The 18,199-nt window shown below is 41.4% G+C and overlaps 1 non-coding gene across 1 annotated transcript; it reads right to left on the bottom strand.

Moving 5' to 3' along the window:
• Positions 1-17,682: 17,682 nt before the first annotated feature.
• Positions 17,683-17,820, bottom strand: LOC114809311. Its single transcript, XR_003757098.1, has one exon. It is a non-coding gene; the product is annotated as a small nucleolar RNA SNORA7 (small nucleolar RNA).
• Between the last annotated feature and the right edge of the window lie 379 nt (positions 17,821-18,199).

Here is an 18,199-nt window from a genome sequence, read left to right as displayed (position 1 = left end):
TCTATTACTTAGACATTAGAGCTGTTGGGACAGTTTTCTCTGTTTAGGCCAGTGTCAGCAAAGGACTATGGGATGCTGAGGAAAAACGGGTGTTTTTTTTAAAATTTTTGTCTGCATTTAGCTTTGTAGAGTTCCTTTAAACTGCAAGACAACCTTCCTTGGACACTGATGCCTTGCTGAATGAATCAAACTAATCAAATATCATTGTTTAATGCAATGATTATTTTGCTTGTAGAAACTCTAACCTAATTCTGAAGAGCAGGGGCAGCATTTCCTTGATAGACCACAAATCATCACCTTAAAAGAATACTGGAGCCGAACAGAAAAGGCTGAACAGGAATCTGCAGTTTGGATTTCAATGTAATTAGGAGACACTAAGAACTGTTAGGAATAGTCCTGAAGCAAATAAATGACAGCTCCTACAAATAAAGGGAGAAATGTTAAAACAATAAACAAAAGAGAAACAATTACTTGCTCATTACGAACATGTCATATTGCATTCTTTATTTTGATTGTGGAAAATTAGCCATTGACTACCAGGAACAATTGATTTTCTTTCACAGCTGTTTTCTAATTACATCCGAACACTGAAAATTCTACTGCCGCACTCAGCTGAACATCGGGACTTTTCTTTCATTGTTGTTGCTGTTATTTCTACATTGCCCAGCATCATGGCTATAGTTAGACATTCTGCAATGTATGTCCACCATGTTTGCATTGTTCACCCTGCTTTGGGGTGGGAGTGGGGGGAGGAATGGTATAATAGCTCAAACATTTTAAATTGCATGGGATGGGACATGGTGTACAAGCTATCAGCCCAGATGCTATTACAACATTTTTCTTCTTGACAAATGCACACCAAAAAATAGCATTTAAGTTGGTATATCCGTTTCTTAGTCACTGAGCCATCGTCAGTGGGGGATATTTTTATTGTTGAGGTCTCAGATGGGTGTTTTGGCAGCGTCTAGCTGAGAGTGTGATGGGCAGTTTCCTGTCAGTTGATTTTGTCAGTAAGTTTTAAGCAAAGAGCATGGAGATTATTGACTGGCAGACTTCCAAGGTTTCAGATAAGTAATCCAAAGTTTGAATGTTTAACCTAAAGCTTCTCAGAATTTCCCCAAACCACTTTAGTTTTGAGGCTAGAAACTATAAACAGGCTCTTATGAAGTTTTAGGATTTCTGGATTGGAAATGCTGGAAAAATAACCAACCCACTTTCCTCAAACACATATGAACCCTCTTCCATATGGACGTTCTTCATTCTTTTTCTTACCCAGTAAAAATCATGAACCATAGATATGCTCCAAGAATGAAGTTATAAAATAAAAACAGGATTGCTTGATTTTTTTAAACTCCAGTGGTGTGGTTAAAATACTGTCTTATGTTTCAGATTGGGGTGGCCTTATTTAAAGTTGAGCTATACACTTTTGTTCATCCAACATCCATAATCAAATCTGTAATTAGTGTTTAATATAGAGGTTTCAGGATGGACATGTGGAAAAGGGTTTTGTAATGATCTTGTTGTAGATTGGAAAATAGATTTGACATGTGAGCCTACATTTGAGGTCCAATGAAGAAGTTTTTAAAGCAAAGAGGACAGATGGATGTAAAAAGACTTTTAGGAGGGAGTGCAGGCAATAAAAACATCATAAGAAAAAGGGGAATGAAAAGATAAGGGTTTCCTTTTGCGTCAGGGTGGATGTCCATGTGGCAGTACACTGAAGCACCTGGGAAGTGATATGGTGATTGACAGGAACAGGAATTCAATCTCAACAAATTGCTATGCCTGAGAAGCAGAGTGGCCTAGTAGAAAGACCATGGCCTGAGAGTCAGAAAGATCTGGATTCTAATCTGTGCTCTACCACTGGCTTGCTGTGTGACCTTGGGCAAGTCACTTCAATTCTTTGTGCCTAAATTATCTCATATTTAAAATGGGGATTAATACTGCGAGCACCATGTGGGACAGGATTGGTGCCTAACCTGATTGCTTGTGCCCACTCCACCACTTAGTACAGTGCCTGTACAGTGCAGTACACTGCAGTACACTGTACAGTACAGTACACTGTACAGTGCACAGTGCAGTACAGTGCAGTGCTGTACAGTGCAGTACACTTAGTACAAAGTGCCTGTGGGCAAGTCACTTCACTTCTCTGTGCCTCAGTTCCCTCATCTGTAAAATGGGGATTAAGACTGTGAGCCCACGTGGGACAACCTGATTCCCCTGTGTCTACCCCAGTGCTTAGAACAGTGCTCTGCACATAGTAAGCGCTTAACAAATACCAACATTATTATTAGTGCCTGGAACATAATGAATCCTTAACAAATGCCACAGTTAAGCCCTCCTTTTCCTCTCCTCCCCCTCCCCATCAATCCCACTCACTCCCTCTGCTCTAGCCCCCTCCCTGCCCCACAGCCCTTGTGTGTGTATATGTACATATTTATAATTCTACCCCTGCTCTACCCTCCTCCCCACCCCACAGCACTTGTACCCATTTATAATTCTATTAATTATATTAATGATGTGTGTATATCTAAAATTCTATATATTTATATTGATGCTACTGATGCCTGTTTACTTGTTTTGATGTCTGTCTCCCCCCTTCTAGACTGGGAAGCCATTGTGGGCAGAGACTGTCTCTGTTGCTGAATTGTACTTTCCAAGCACTTGGTATAATGCTCTGCACACAGTAAGCGCTCAATAAATACAATTGAATGAATGAATGAATGATTACAGCTCCTCCCCTGTTCTCTCTCCCTCCCTCCAGGCTCGTATCTCCTTCTGCCTTCAGGACATCTCCACCTGGATGTCCGCCTGCCACCTAAAACTCTCAAAGACTACTCCTCATCTTCCCTCCTAAACCCTGTCCTCTCCCTGGCTTTCCCGTCACTGTGGACGACGCTACCATCCTTCCTGTCTCACAAGCCCACAACCTCAGTGTCATCCTTGATTCCGCTCTCTCATTCACCCCACACATCCATTCCATCACCAAAATCTGCCGGTCTCACCTTCACAACATCACCAAGATCCACCCTTTCCTCTCCATCCATACCGCTACCTAGTTGGTACAGTCTCTCATCATATCCCGACTGGATTACTGCATCAGCCTCCTTTCTGATCTCCCATCCTCCTGTCTCTCCCTGCTCCAATTTATACTTCACTCTGCTGCCTGGATTATCTCTCTACAGAAATGCTCTGGGCATGTCACTCTCCTTCCTCAAAAATCTCCAGTGGTTGCCTATCAACCTTCGCATAAAGCAAAAACTCCTCACTATTGGCTTCAAAGCTCTCCATCACCTTACCCCCTCCTACCTCATCTCCCTTCTCTTCTTCTACAGCCCTGCCTGCATACTCTGCCATGCTGCCACTAACCTCGTCACTGTGCCTAGTTCTCGACTGTCCCACCATCAGACCCTGGGCCACGTCATACCACTGACCTGGAATGCCCTCCCTCCTCACATCCACCAAACTAGCTCTCTTCTTCCCTTCAAAGCCCTACTGAGAGCTCACCTCTTCCAGGAGGCCTTCCAAGACTGAGGCCCCCCTTTTCCTCTGCTCCTCCTCCCCTCCCCATGGCGCCTACTCCCTCCCTCTGCTCTACCCCCCTTCCCCTCACCACAGCACTAATGTATATTTGTGTATATTTATTATTCTATTTATTTTATTAATTATGTGTATATATCTATAATTCTATTTATCTATGTTGATGCTGTTGTTGCCTACTTGTTTTGTTGTCTGTCTCCCCCCTTCTAGACTGTGAGCCCATTGTTGGGTAGGGATTGTCTCTGTTTCTGAAATGTACTTTTCAAGTGCTTAGTATAGTGCTCTGCACACAATAAGCACTCAATAAATACGACTGAATGAATAAATATTATTATTATTACCTCATCTATTACCATCTATCCTAGTATCATGGAAAAATCACTTCACATATGTCTGCCATTCTCCTATACTCTGATTTCTTTCCCAAATAGGTGCTGAACAATAGCACAACAAAACCACTCAAGGAAATATTCTTTGAACTATTTTACATCCTGATGTATTTGCCTCATAGTTTTTTTTTTATGGTATTTGTTAAGCACTTACTATGTGCCAGGCACTGTACTAAGTAAGCACTGGGGTATATACAAGATAATTAGTTTGGACACAGACCGTATCCCAAATTGGGTTCACAGCTTTAATCCCTATTTTACAGATAAAGTAACTGAGGTACAGAGAAGTTAAGTGACTTGCCCACAGCCATCAAGTGGCAGATCCAGAATTCTAACACAAGTGCCAGAATTGGAACCCAAGTCCTAAGACTCTCAGGTATGTGTTTTGTGCACTAGGCTACGCTGCCTCATCTAATTGAGATGAAAAACTCTTAGAGAAAAGAAATGGTTACTGTTGTTCTGTTTACTTTTATTATACCACCAGCATCTCAGAGTGATCAGTGTGACTACTTTATTAGTGCTTTTCTAAAGATATTTGTCAGAATAGAAAGGGAGAAGATAATTGAAAGGTCCTTAGGAGTTTATTTGCTGTAAGTACTAACCATAGTAGGACAAATATAAGAATCAGACATGAAAACTGAGAGAAAGAAATTATGCTTAAGAAATCAGCTGCTGGTATGTAAAGTGGTCAAGGTCAGAATGCTCAGAAAAGGTTTAGATATCTAATTATCTAAACTGTAGTAAGAAAGAATCCAATTCTGTTAGTTGTACCTACATAGTGAAGGAGTAAAACTATGTAGTACAAGACTAAAAGAGATACAAAGTTCCTCTTCTAGTTACAGCAAGATGAAAGATGAAATAGTTGGTTTCTTGGTTGACTTTTCTTGCTCATTTTGGGAGGGAAGCAATATAAGGTCTTTGCAAAGATATGTAGGTTCTTCCTCACTTGGATAGAATGCCACTATCTCCCTGGGGTATTCTGCTTTTTTTAAAATTTCAAGTTATACTACTGATTGTAGCAATCAGTGTATGGGGGTTATGGCTTAAAAGCTGAATGTGTGACCAGAGTCCTTTTCACAATACCACCACCCTTTGGTTTGTGGCTATTACTGCTCTTTGTGCTTCTCTATATTATCACCTGGGAACTCCATAGCATTTTTGATTATAAATAGATCTCCATATCTGATTGCTGCCCACCTCTTGGTCTTTATACTGTAGCTACTGCACCCTTGTATTCCATAGCTTGATATGCTACATTTTGTGGAATTATGTTTTATGAGTTTGCTTTGTCCATTGTATATGGGTCATTCCACTTCAGTTTTGATCACCAGCTGCCTACATTTCTGTCATCCTTCTTCCACATATACTGGAGGCTAGTGGAGTTGTGTCGCAACAAAATTATTCCTCTTCACCTCTTCTCAGCTAAGCTCTTTCCCTCTGCTCCTCCCCATCTCCCTTCCCCTCCTCTCAGCACTATACTCGTAAGCTCAACTGTATATATTTTCATTACCCTATTTATTTTGTTAATGAGATGTACATCACCTTGATTCTATTTATTTGCTATTGTTTTAATGAGATGTTCATCCCCTTGATTCTATTTATTGCTATTGTTCTTGTCTGTCTGTCTCCCCCGATTAGACTGTAAGCCCTTCAAAAGGCAGGGACTGTCTCTATCTGTTACCGATTTGTTCATTACAAGTGCTTAGTACAGTGCTCTGCACATAGTAAGCGCTCAATAAATACTATTGAATGAATGAATGAATGAATTTCCAAGCTGGTTAACTGGCTTTTCAGAACCTTACTGTTAGTGACACCAACTCACCATTTAATATTGAATGATTGCCCCATATGTCTACTTGTTCTGGGGTAAAAATTCCCAAAAATCTGCAATGTCCAGACCTACTGAGTTTTTAATACTTCTGTCAAGCTTTTGGATACCTCTGTGGAAATTTTGCAGTCGCTTCTGAATCTGGTTTACTGTAAAATTCATGTCTGCTATGTTGCCATGGACCTAAGTTTCCACTGACAGTCTGGAATTGCACTGTTGACAGAGTTTCACAGTTGCCTTTCCTGAAGGACTTTGGTAAAGATCCTGATAGCAGTCAAGACTAGGGAAATTTGATAAATACTGGAGAAACTTTCTTAGTTTGGGGTTTGAAATTGATAATGGTGGAGAACCCTTTGCACTCTTGTGCATGTCCTCGATACTCCAGTCACTGAGGAAAAAGCAGTGTTACAGTGTAAACAGCCTGACCCCTCTTTGTTTAAAGTTTCACTTTACCATTCTACAGGGATAATTTCTTGAAGTTGGAGCAACTTTGATCTCACTGAACCTCAGGTGATTGTCTATATCTTATTTTGTTCACCTTGAATAGAAATTTCTCCATGATGCCAAAAATTCCAGGAATCTAGGAAGACACTGGACATGATCAAGAGAAGTTGAATGGTTTGATGCAAATGACTTTTAAAAGGCCAACTTGCTACAAAAATCTATTGCACTAGCAGGATACTGTGACACTTAAAAACTCAGTCAGGAGTTAGGCTTTCAGAAACTTGAATCACAGTATTCAAATCAAATACTGTATGACCTTGGGTAAGTCACTTACCTTCTTTGTGCCTCAGTTCCCTCATCTGTAAAATGAGGAATAAGACTCTGAGCCCCATATGGGACGTGGACTGTTTGCAAACTGATTAGCTTGTTTCTACTCCAGCACCTACAATGTCAGACATATAGTGAGAACAACAAATACCATAAAAACAAAATCTAATGAAAGCACCTGGGCAACAGGTTAGTGGGATGCCAAAAGGAAGAGGTCCAGGGCTATGCAGATCACTGCCGAAGATATATATGAACTGCCAAAAATATATATGTCCCTGATATGCCTGGCTAATCAGTCAATGGAATGTATTGAATGCTTACTGCATGCCCAGCACTGTACTAGTCGCTTGGGAAAGAACAATGGAGTAGAGTTGATGGATGGGGCTCCAGTTCTATCCAGTTCTGTCCAGTTCCAGACGGACAAAGAGAGAATCCTGAAGAAATTCCAGGATAGCACACAGGCTTGAAAGTCAGAAGGACCTGGATTCTAACCCCAGCTCTGCCACCCGTATGCTAAACAAGTCATTTCACCTCTCTCTGTCTCAGTTGACTCATCTATAAAATGGTGCTTAAGACTGAGCCCCATATGGGATATGGACTAGGTCCAACCTCATTAGCTTGTATCTATCCAGCACTTAGTGAATGCCTGGTACACTGGCATGTAGTAAGCACTTAACATATACTATTAAAAAAGCGAAACAGCAAGAACATTTCAATGTTCTCTTCAACACACTTTATATCACTGAAGATGAGACTGTGTAAAACACAAGAAGCCTTTCCATCTGCATATCCCAAACATTAGGAATGTCTCTATGGCAGCCAGAGCCAGAGTCATGAAAATGGAAAATGGACCTGGACACATATGTGCTAAGATCTACAAAAGTACAAGAGGAAGACCTGCTTAAGTAATTAACATGAACTTTTCCTTAACATAAGAACCTCTGAGAAACTGCCCTAGATTATAAAAATGCCTCCATCATCAGCATCTTCAAGAAGAAAGGCAAAAGATCAGATTACAGAAATTATTAAAGCATCTCATTACTCTCTATTGTCAGCAAGATCTTAAAGTACACTCAGATCAGCTACTAAAAAATACTGTTGACCAAATATTCCTGGAGTCATAACGTGGCTTCAGAACACAGTGTGGCACCGTGGATGTGTTGATGATGATGGTGGTATTTATTAAGCTCTTACTATGTGCCAAGCACTGTTCTAAGGACTGGGGGAGATACAAGGTAATCAGGTTGTCTCATGTGTGGCTCAGAGGATTAATCCCCATTTTACAGATGAGGCAACTGAAGCACAGAGAAGTTAAGTGACTTGCCCAAAGTCACACAGCTGACAAGTGGTGGAGCTGGGAGTAGAACCCACAATCTCTGACTCCCAAGCCCTTGCTCTTTCCACTGAGCCATGCTGTGATCTGGGCTGCATTTCAGATTCCAGTCAGTTATATTTATTGAGTGCTTACTGTGTGCAAGGCACTGTCCTAAGCACATGGGAGAGTATAATAAAGCAATAAAGGGACACATTCCCTGTCCAAATAGACAGCTTACAGTCTAGAGCTTACAGACAGATACAGGAAAGGTACAGGGAAGAACACCAAGACTTCAACACAGTTTTCATTGACCTTAAGGAAGCATTTGATGCCATCAATGAATCTTCAAACATCAAGCAATGACACCACAGGCAGGGACAGTCACCTTGACTGTGTGGTTCACCATAGCCCTTTTCATTCACACATGCAGTCAGTAGAATTTTGCCATCAGTTACTTTTTATTTGAATATGAAGGACAACTTTTTATGTGTTCTAATACTGGTGAGATAATGTGTAAGGAAACCAAATTTCCAGAAGAAAAATCTTCCATGGCTTAATATGAAGGCTGCTTGAAAAAATGAAAAAGAAATTATTACTTGTGGTCTCAATTGTAAGAAATAAAAAGTCAATATCCACATTTAAATCTTCTGTATAAAAAAGAATATGAGATATGAAATCCCCTCAGACTCTTCCAAATTCAATCCCTGTTAAAACCCTGAAGAACCATTTCCATGCTCTTTTACTAAATTACCCTACCCTGACAATGACTAACTCCACAGCATGTCAAAATCTAAAGACCATGTGCTATCCTACTGTGATTGAAGATATCCAGACTTGTAGCATTAAAAAAATCAAGGTTCCTGATCATTCCCACTCCCTTAGCCCTTACTCTCGTTTCCTATTTTCCTCTTCATCAAGAACAAGACGATATGGCACCTCTATACTAGTAAGAATACATGTATACATTCACATAGGTAGATATATGGGGAAAATAGGAACAGTCTTATGGTTTTACTCAGTCATATGCTTGAGCATTTAGGAGAGAAGTCCCCTAATATCTTCACTTAAGTTAATTCAAACAAACAGGAATCATCCTAATAATAATAAGAATGATAATTTGGTATTTAAGTGCTTACTATGTGCCAGATAATAAAGTGCTGGGTTAGATACAAGACAATTGGGTTGGATAGAGTCCCTGTCCCTGTCCCACCTGGGGCTCACAGTCTTAATCCACATTTTACAGATGAGGTAACTGAGGCACAGAGGAGTGAAGTAATTTATCCAACATCACACAGCAGACAAGTGGCAGAGCTGGGATTAGAAACCAGGTCATTCTGACTCCCAGGACTGGGCTCTACCACTAGGATAAGCTGCTTCCTGGCATTCCTACTCGCATTCTTCATTTTGTCCATTTCTTGCACTCTGCTTTAAATCCTAGATCATAGAAGAATGAAAGGAAAGAAGAAGGAAGGGCGTTGTAAAACAAGGGAAGACAGTCACTTTGGGAAATCAGTTGTCTACTGAAAGAATAAAGAGGTGGAGGGAAGATATATGTTTGTGAAAGGAGGCAGGTAGAAAAAGCATAAAGAGTTTATTTAAGGCAAAGGAACAAGTCAGAGAAGTCTGTTGTCAGTAGTTGAATCATAAAATTGTAGCTACCTCCCTGCTTTCTAAACGAGAAATCTGAGTTGTCACCATTTATCTCTTAAATACAGAGATTTGTGACCATTTATGGAAGTTAATGTCAATTGAGAAAAGTGGAACTAGGTATTTGCTAGAATGAAGGCATTCAAATAATAGACACTGGAGAAGTTACACCTTTTTCTATTTCTGGAAACTGTTAGAATTTTAATTTGTGATTTTTTTATTTTAATGATAATCAGTGCATTTCATATTTTCATAAATGTTCAATCTGTTAAATAATCTTAATTATTACACCAAAGGAGAAATAAACATGCCAATTAGATGATCACCTTGATTATGTTTCAGTCTAAGTCATATTTGATGTTGGGAGACATTCCCTTTCATTTCGTGACTTAAAAATAAAATCAAAGCTTAAATAGTTCAGATAATGACTCACTTAATAATCACAACAGATGAAAGAATGAGCAAAAATCGAACAAAAGATTACACCCAGCAGGACGGTTTTGACAGACGCAACACTTCAAATTGGTAAACTGTATATGGAGATCTCTACCACAGAGGACGCCCTACACAGAACATAATTGAAACCAAACTTTGAAGTTTGTTATTTTGGAAACATGCTGCCAGTACTCATTTATGAGTAGTTAAAGCAGCAGACCTAAACTGGCACTTGCAAAGGTAGGAAGTGGAGTCAGGCATAAGCTCCAGTTTATGACACAGATCTTGAGATCTATGTCAGCTTTATTTCTTATTCGAGTTTAATTTTTGATATATGTAATGGATCCTGCATGTAAAAATGGAGGACAGTGACAGTGATTACAAAGTCTGGAACCCAGGTAAAACGAAGGAAGATGGTGCTTCATTCATTCATTCAATTGTACTTTTTTGAGTGCTTATTGTGTCTAGAACACAGTACTAAGTGCTTGGGTAAGCACAATATAACATTAAATAGACACATTCCCTGCCCACACAAAACAGCAACTCCCAAAAGCGTGCCAATCGATGTCTGCTGTGTTACCTTGGGCTAGTCATTGAAATTTATTTGTGTCTCAGTTACCTCATCAATAAAATGGGGATTAAAATATAGACTGTGTCCAACCTGACTAGGTTGTATCTACTCCAGTCCTTAGTGCAGTGGCTGACACACAGTAAACACTTAACAAATAACATTTTTAAAAAAATCCCTGCCTGCTGCCTTCAGGATCCCTGCGTGGGTGACTCTAAATTCTCTGTGAATGAGGCATGCCTGAGCAGGCTGGATTGCAGCAAGACCTAATTGCAATCCATTAGGGGGTCTCAGATGAGATTTCTTGCTCACTCCAAACTTGCACATGTTCACTGAAACCTGAGTAGGCTCCCAAAATCTCTGACCACTTGGGATTTCTACAGACTTTCAATATTCGTCCCAAATCCAGAGTGGATCCCAGAAAGACCTGGAAATCTGCTTCCTTCTACATTGTTGACCAACTCCTTCTGCTGGAAAAGTTATCCAACCTCAGCTTCACTGAGATTGTCCTCTCCTGCTTCTTCTCGTATCTCTCTGACCACATTTGCAGTCTCCTCTGCTATCTTCCACCCCCTAACTGTGAGTATCCCTCACGATTCTCTTCTGGGTCCGCTTATTTTCTCAACCTACACCCACTCCCTTGGATAACTGATTCACTCCTATGACTTCAACTACAAGCTCTATGCAGATAATTCCCAAATCTACATCTCTAGCCTCAATCTGCAGTCTCACATTTCCTCCTGCCTTCATGCCATCTCTACTCAGATGTTCTGCCATCACTGCAAACAAGGCGCTTATAACAGGACTCCTTCTCTTCCCACCCAAACCCTGTCCTCCCCATGACTCTCCTATCACTGTATTCATTCACTCATTCAATCGGATTTATTGAGTGCTTACTGTGTGCAGAGCACTATATTAAGTGCTTGGGAGAATACAATATAATAATAAACAGACTCATTTCCTTTCCACAGTGAGCTCACAATTTAGAGGGGGAAGATAGCACACCCCTCTTACCTGTTTCATAAACCCATAACCTTGGCTTTATCTTTGACTCCTCTCGATCAACCCGCATATTCTATTTGTCAACAAATCCTGTCAGTGCAACCTTTCCGCATCCCTAAAATCTGACCTTTACATACCATCCAAACTCCAGCCATGTTAATCCAAGCATTTATCCTATCTATCCTCGATTATTATATAGCCTCCTTGCTGACCTCCCAACCTCCTCTCTCTCCCCACTCCAGTCCATACTTCACTGTGCTGCTTAGATCATCTTTCTACAAAAACATTTACGGCACATCACCCGCCTTCTCAAAAGTCTCCAGTGGTTGCCTATCCACCTCCATATCAAACAAAAACTCCTCATCATTGGCTTTAAATCACTTCATCACCTTGTCCCCTCCTATCTCACCTCGTTTCTCTCATACAACTCAATCCGCATACTTCGCTCCTCTAGTGCTAACCTTCTCACTGTGTCCCAATCTCACCTGTCTCGCTGCCGACACCTGGCACATGTCCTGCCTCTGGCCTGGAACACCCTCCCTCTTCAAATCCAACAATTACTCTCCCCCACTTCAAAGCCTTATTGAAGGCACACCTCCTCCAAGAGGCCTTCCCAGACTAAGGCCCACTTTTTCTCATCTCCCGCTCCCTTCTGCGTCACCCTGACTTGCTCCTTTTGCTCTCCCCCACCAGTCCCAGCCCCACAACACTTATTTGTAATTTTACTTATTTGTATTGATGTCTGTCTCCCCAACCAGACTGTGAGTTTGCTGTTGGCAGGAAACATGTCTACAAACTGTTATACTGCACTCTCCCAAGCATTTAGTACAGTGCTCCGCACATAGTAAACACTCAAAAAATATTATTAATTTACTGTGGGCAGAGCACTGTACTAAGCACTTAGAAAGAGTACAGAGGTGAAGAACAGACATGTAATCCATCCCTCAAGAGGCCCACACACCTATTAGAGTGCTTCCACCTCTGGAATGTTAAAACCCCATTCTAAAGACTGGCAGGAAGCATTCTTTTTAAAACATTTAAACATGAAACCTTAAGTAAAGTGATATTGACAGCAATGTTAGAAAACAAGATCAACACGAAGACAATGCTGACACAAACAATCAGAACTGGGGAGTCTCAGTTTGAGATTCATAGACAGTGCTTCAAATGAATTATAAGCCATTATTCACATATGATGAATCTCTCCCAGGTCAAATTTAAGCCCAGAGCAACATCCAAAGAATTCAATAATATCAATTTAAAAACCATAATCTGAAATTTTATTTAGTTTTTCCTTAATGACTCTTTTATCAGTTAAAAAAGGGTTTTTTTTCCATAGGAATTGCATCTTTAGATTGTTTCCTTGGGAAAATCCATTATCTCAAAGTGAAGTATTTTCTTGGTAATTAAATTCTAAGTCTCTTGTAGATTTCCAGTGAGATGGGATCACTTCCATTGTCCAGGGTAGTGAAGGAAAAGTAGAGTCAAATTCCAAGGAGATATGATCTAATCACAGCTGAAATTTGGTTTAGGAGTATCTATTGTTCATATTATTTCTTCATTTCTGAGGATAAAGACCTCAGTATTTCTGGAATAGTCTCTGTTTTGTTCCTAGATTTTTAATTTTTAAAAATAAGAACTAATAGATGCCCATATCCTTTAAAATGGTCTAGCACTGAGAGAAGCAGCATGACATAGTGTATAGAGCACGGGCCTGGGAGTCAGAAGGTTATGGGTTCTAATCACAGCTCCTCCACTCCTCTGCTGTGTGAACTTGGGCAAGTCACTTCACTTCTCTGTGCCGCAGTTACCCATCTGGAAAATGGGGATTGAGATTATGAACCCCACATGGGACAGGGAGTGTGTCCAACTTGATTTGCATGCATCATCCCAAGTGCTTAATACAGTGCCTGGCACATAGTAAGCACTCAACAAATACCACAATTATTATTATAATTATTATAGTTTTCCAACTCTCTCCTGAGAGCTACCAAAACACTGTAAGGTCATTGTGGGCAGGGAATAAGTCTGTTATATTGTGTAGTACTCTCTCAGGCACTTACCCTATTGTTGTGCACATAGAAAGTCTCAATAAATACGATTGAAAAAATTCAAAATCTAAGCTATTTAGCTTAATTCAAACCCTAAAATAACTTAACCCTAACTTAACCTTAATACCTAAACAAGTTAGCTTAATTCAAACCCTATTTATTCATTCATTCAATTTGATTAGATTTGATGCCCAAATCTACATCTCTTCCCCTGATCTCTCTCCCTCTCTCCAGGCCTGCATCTCCTCCTGCCTTCAAGACATATCTAGTTGGATGTCCTCCCATCACCTCAAACTTAACACGTCCAAAACAGAGCTCCTTATCTTCCCTCCTAAACCCTGTCCTCTCCCAAATTTTCCCATCACTGTAGACAGCCCAACCATCCTTCCCATCTCACAAGCATTTAACCTTGGAGTCATCCTTGACTCCACTATCTCATTCAACCCACATATACAATCTTTCACCACTTCCTTCCGCTATCTCATTCAACCCACATCTCACAATCTTTCACAGAATTGCTAAAATCTGCCCTTTCCTGTCCATCTAAATTGCTACCACATTAGTACAATCACTCATCCTACTCTGACTGTATTACTGCATCAGCATCCTTTCTGATCACCCAACCTCCTGCCTTTCCCCACTGCAGTCCAAACTTCACTCTGCTGCCTGGATTATCTTTCTAAGAAATGTTCAGGGTATTTCATCCCCCTCCTCAAAAATCTCCAGTGGTTGCCTATCCACCTCCATATCAAACAAAAACTGCTCACCATTGGTTTTAAAGCTCTCCATCATTTTGCCTCTCCTACCTCACTTCCCTTCTCTCCTTCTACAACCCAACCCACACACTTGGCTCCTTTGGTGCTAACCTTCTCATTGTGCTTCCACCTCACCTGTCTCGCCACCGATCCCCGGCCCTCATCCCACCTTTAGCCTGGAATGCCCTCCCTCCCCAAAACTGTCACACAATTACTTTCCCCCCCTTCAAAGCCTAACTGAAGGCACATCTCCTAGAGACCTTCCCAGACCAATCCCCACATTTCCTCATCTCCCATTCCCTTCTGTATCACTCTGACTTGCTCCCTTTGCTCTCTCCCCTCCCCCTCCCAGCCCCACATCACTTATGTATATATTTGTAATTTTACTTATTTATATTGATGCCTGTTTACTTGTATTGATGTCTGTCTCCCCCTCTCTAGACTATGAGCTCACTGTGAGCAGAGATTGTCTTTATTTCTATATTGTACTTTCCCAAGCACTTAGTACAGTTCTCTGCACACAATAAGTGCTCAATAAATAAGATTGAATGACTGAATGAATTCAACTGTAATTACTGAACAGAGTAATGAATTCAACTGTAATTACTGTGTGCAGAGAACTGTATTAAGCACTTGGGAGAATAAAATACAAACAATATCAACTTCAGGTAAAGAACTGAGAGTCAAGTACTACTAGGAGCAAAAGGGGTCTGCTATTAGTCCAGTAGATAGATCTGAGAATCAGGCAAACTGAGTTCCAGTCTTTGTTCTGCCTATATCCTGCTAAAGTGGGTGAAGACCACACATGTACTTTGCAGTGTGCTACACCCATACCTGTTATTAGTGTGTTGAATTCTGCTCCCCAGCACGAACAAAACTGGCAGAGACAAGAGTGTGAGTGGAACTGAGCAAGCCACTTGCACTATTATCAATTCCTGGTCTCAGGTTATCAGTCCTGAAGTTTGAGGACCAGAGCTTATCTGCTGTTCTGGTAAGAGAGACTCCACCATAAAGAAAAATAACTTGTTAATGATACATAAGGAATAGTACATGGGGGATTATGACCAGCTGTCTACCAGTTCCTCTGACTGCAGAAATCATACTCCAGATGATACTGTAGACTGAAAAATTTAGGTTAGCTATTTCCAAGAGTAGTAATAATAATAACAATAACAACAATAATAATAATAATGATAAATGTATTTGTTACGGGCTTATTATGTGGCAAGCACTCTAGCGCTTAGAACAGTGCTCTGCACATAGTAAACACTTAACAAATAACAACATTATTACTAAGGACTGGGGTACGATAAAAGATCATCTGGTCCCACAACGGGCTCACAGGCTAAGTAGAGGTAGAACATTTATTAAGTCCCCACTTTTCAGATGAGGGAACTGAGGCAAAGTTAGGTGACCTGCCGAAGGTCACACAGAAGGTATGTGGCAGAGATGGGATTAGAATCCAGGTCCTCTGACTCCCAAACCCATATTCTTTCCACTAGGCTACATAGCAGAAATCTACAGCAGCAATCTACAACCTGTGATTTAGGAGCCTGATCTAACTTTCAGGGAGTCGAATATGGCTCTTCAGCTGGTGAGGGAAAACGAGGTACTTAAAACCATACCCCAGGGTCTCAAGATAAAGGAACAGCTCCCACCAAGCACCCATAACCACATGGTGTCACTTCTATGCATCACAGCACCTTCAACCTACTTAAATGGCATGGCTGACAGCAGGTGACCTCTGGTTTCCACTGGGCTCATTCATGAGTTGGCAACAGGTTGGCAACCCGGGGCCTTCCAGGGCTTCTAGACTGTAAACTTCCTTTAGACTGTAAGCTTATAGTGGACAGGGATCATATAGACTGATTTTGTTACATTGTGATAATAACTGTAATTATTATAATGGTATTTGTTAAGTGCTTACTACATGGCTTGCACTGTTCTAAGCACTGGGGTAAGTACAAGATAATCGTGTTGAGCACAGTCCCTTTCCCACATGGGGCTCACAGTCTTAATCCCCATTTTACTGATGAGGTAACTGAGGCACAGAGAAGTTAAGCAACTTTCCCAGTGGCAGAACAGGGATTAGAACCCATTACCTTCTCTATCCACTAGGTCATGCTGATTCTCTGTACTCTTCTGAGTCCTTATTATAGTGCTCTGTACACAGTAAGCATTCAATAAATATGATTGATTGGTTGATGGGCAGGCGATTTCCAGCTCCAGAAAGCCACAGACACTGTTCAGACCTGGGAATCCTTGCCCCATTTCACCTACGGAGGGGGTACCCATACTAGTTCACTGGAGCCTCCCATGTTCTGCAGCTCTTTGTAGCCAGGAGGGAATTGGGGGCTGGGGCAGAGCTGGGGATAAGAGGCAAGGGTTGGATCAGAAGGAAGGACTGGAGCAGGGATGGAGGCACTTGCAGGGATAGGAACAGAGGCAGTGTGGCTTAGTGGAAAGAGCATGGGCTTGGGAGTCAGAGGACATGGGTTCTAATCCAGGCTCCACCACTTGTCTGTTGTGTAACCTTGAGCAAGTCACTTCACTTCTCTGTGCCTCAGTCACCTCATCTGTAAAATGGAGATTTAGATTGTGAGCCCCATGTGGGACAACCTGATTATCTTGTATCTACCCCTGGGCTTAGAACAGTGCTTGGCAGATAGTAAGCACTTAACAAACGCCATAATTATTATTATTATTCAAGAAGCAGCATGACATTTTGGATAGAGCATGGGCCTGGAAGTCAGAATGTCATGGGTTCTAATCCTGACTCTGCCACTTGTCTTCTGGGTGACCTTGAGCATGTCACTTCATTTCTCTGGACCTCAGTTACCTCAACTGTAAAATGGGGATTGAGACTGTGAGCTCCATGTGGGACAGGAACTGTGTCCAACCCAATTTGCTTGTATCCACCCCAACACTTAGTACAGTGCCTGGCACATAGTAAGCACTTAATAAATAACATTATTATTATTAGAAGCAAGAGCAGGAGCAGGTTTTAGCATCCAACCCCCCATCTACTGGAAGCTTTTGGCTCACCCCTCATCTGACAGCACAGGTGAAATCTTTTGCTAGATGCAGGGTGGAAAGGGGATGGTCTGCTCCTAGTGGAAAACAGGACATGCCTGTCCCTGGAAACCTTGTTGTTGTTGTTATCTTATGCCATCGAATCAAGTCCAACCCATAGCGACACCATGGACACATCTCTCCCAGAACGCCCCACCTCCATCTGCAATCATTCTGGAAGTGGATCCATAGAGTTTTCTTGGTAAAAATATGGAAGCGTTTTACCAGTGCCTCCTTCCATACTGTAAACTTGAGTCTCTGCCTTCGACTCTTTCCCATGCCGCTGCTGCCCAACACAGGTGAGTTTTGACTTGTAGCAGATTGCCTTCCACTCTCTAGCCACTGCCCAAGCTAGGAATGGAGTAGGTATGCCTCAACTTGACTCTCCCTCCCATAGTCGAGACTGATAGAGTATTGGACACTCTCCAGGTGCAACCCTGAAAGGTGCCGGAAACCTTTCTACCATTCATTCATTCATTCATTCATTCATTCATTCAATTGTATATATTAAGTGCTTACTGTGTGCAGACCACTGTACTGAGCACTTGGGAAAGTATAATACAACAAAAAACAGTGACATTTCCTGCCCACAAGGAGCTTGCAGTTTAGAACTTACAGTCTACAATCCTTTTAGGTGAGGGTGATGGACTCCTGCCCTATGCTGGTGGGTCCAGATGGTGAGAAAAGAACCATACTGTTGCTGCCTGCTTCCAGTAGAGTGGGCTTTGCCCCCTCACATCCCTGGGGATAATGACAGGACCATATTAGCCCCTCTATGACAACAACTGATAATTGTGGAACCTGTTACACATTATGTAACAAGCAC

Source organism: Ornithorhynchus anatinus, chromosome 2 (assembly GCF_004115215.2).
Source record: "Ornithorhynchus anatinus isolate Pmale09 chromosome 2, mOrnAna1.pri.v4, whole genome shotgun sequence".
Taxonomy (NCBI): Eukaryota; Metazoa; Chordata; class Mammalia; order Monotremata; family Ornithorhynchidae; genus Ornithorhynchus; species Ornithorhynchus anatinus.
The sequence above is the reverse complement of the archived record's forward strand: the minus strand, read 5'-3'. Positions and strand labels throughout refer to the sequence as shown.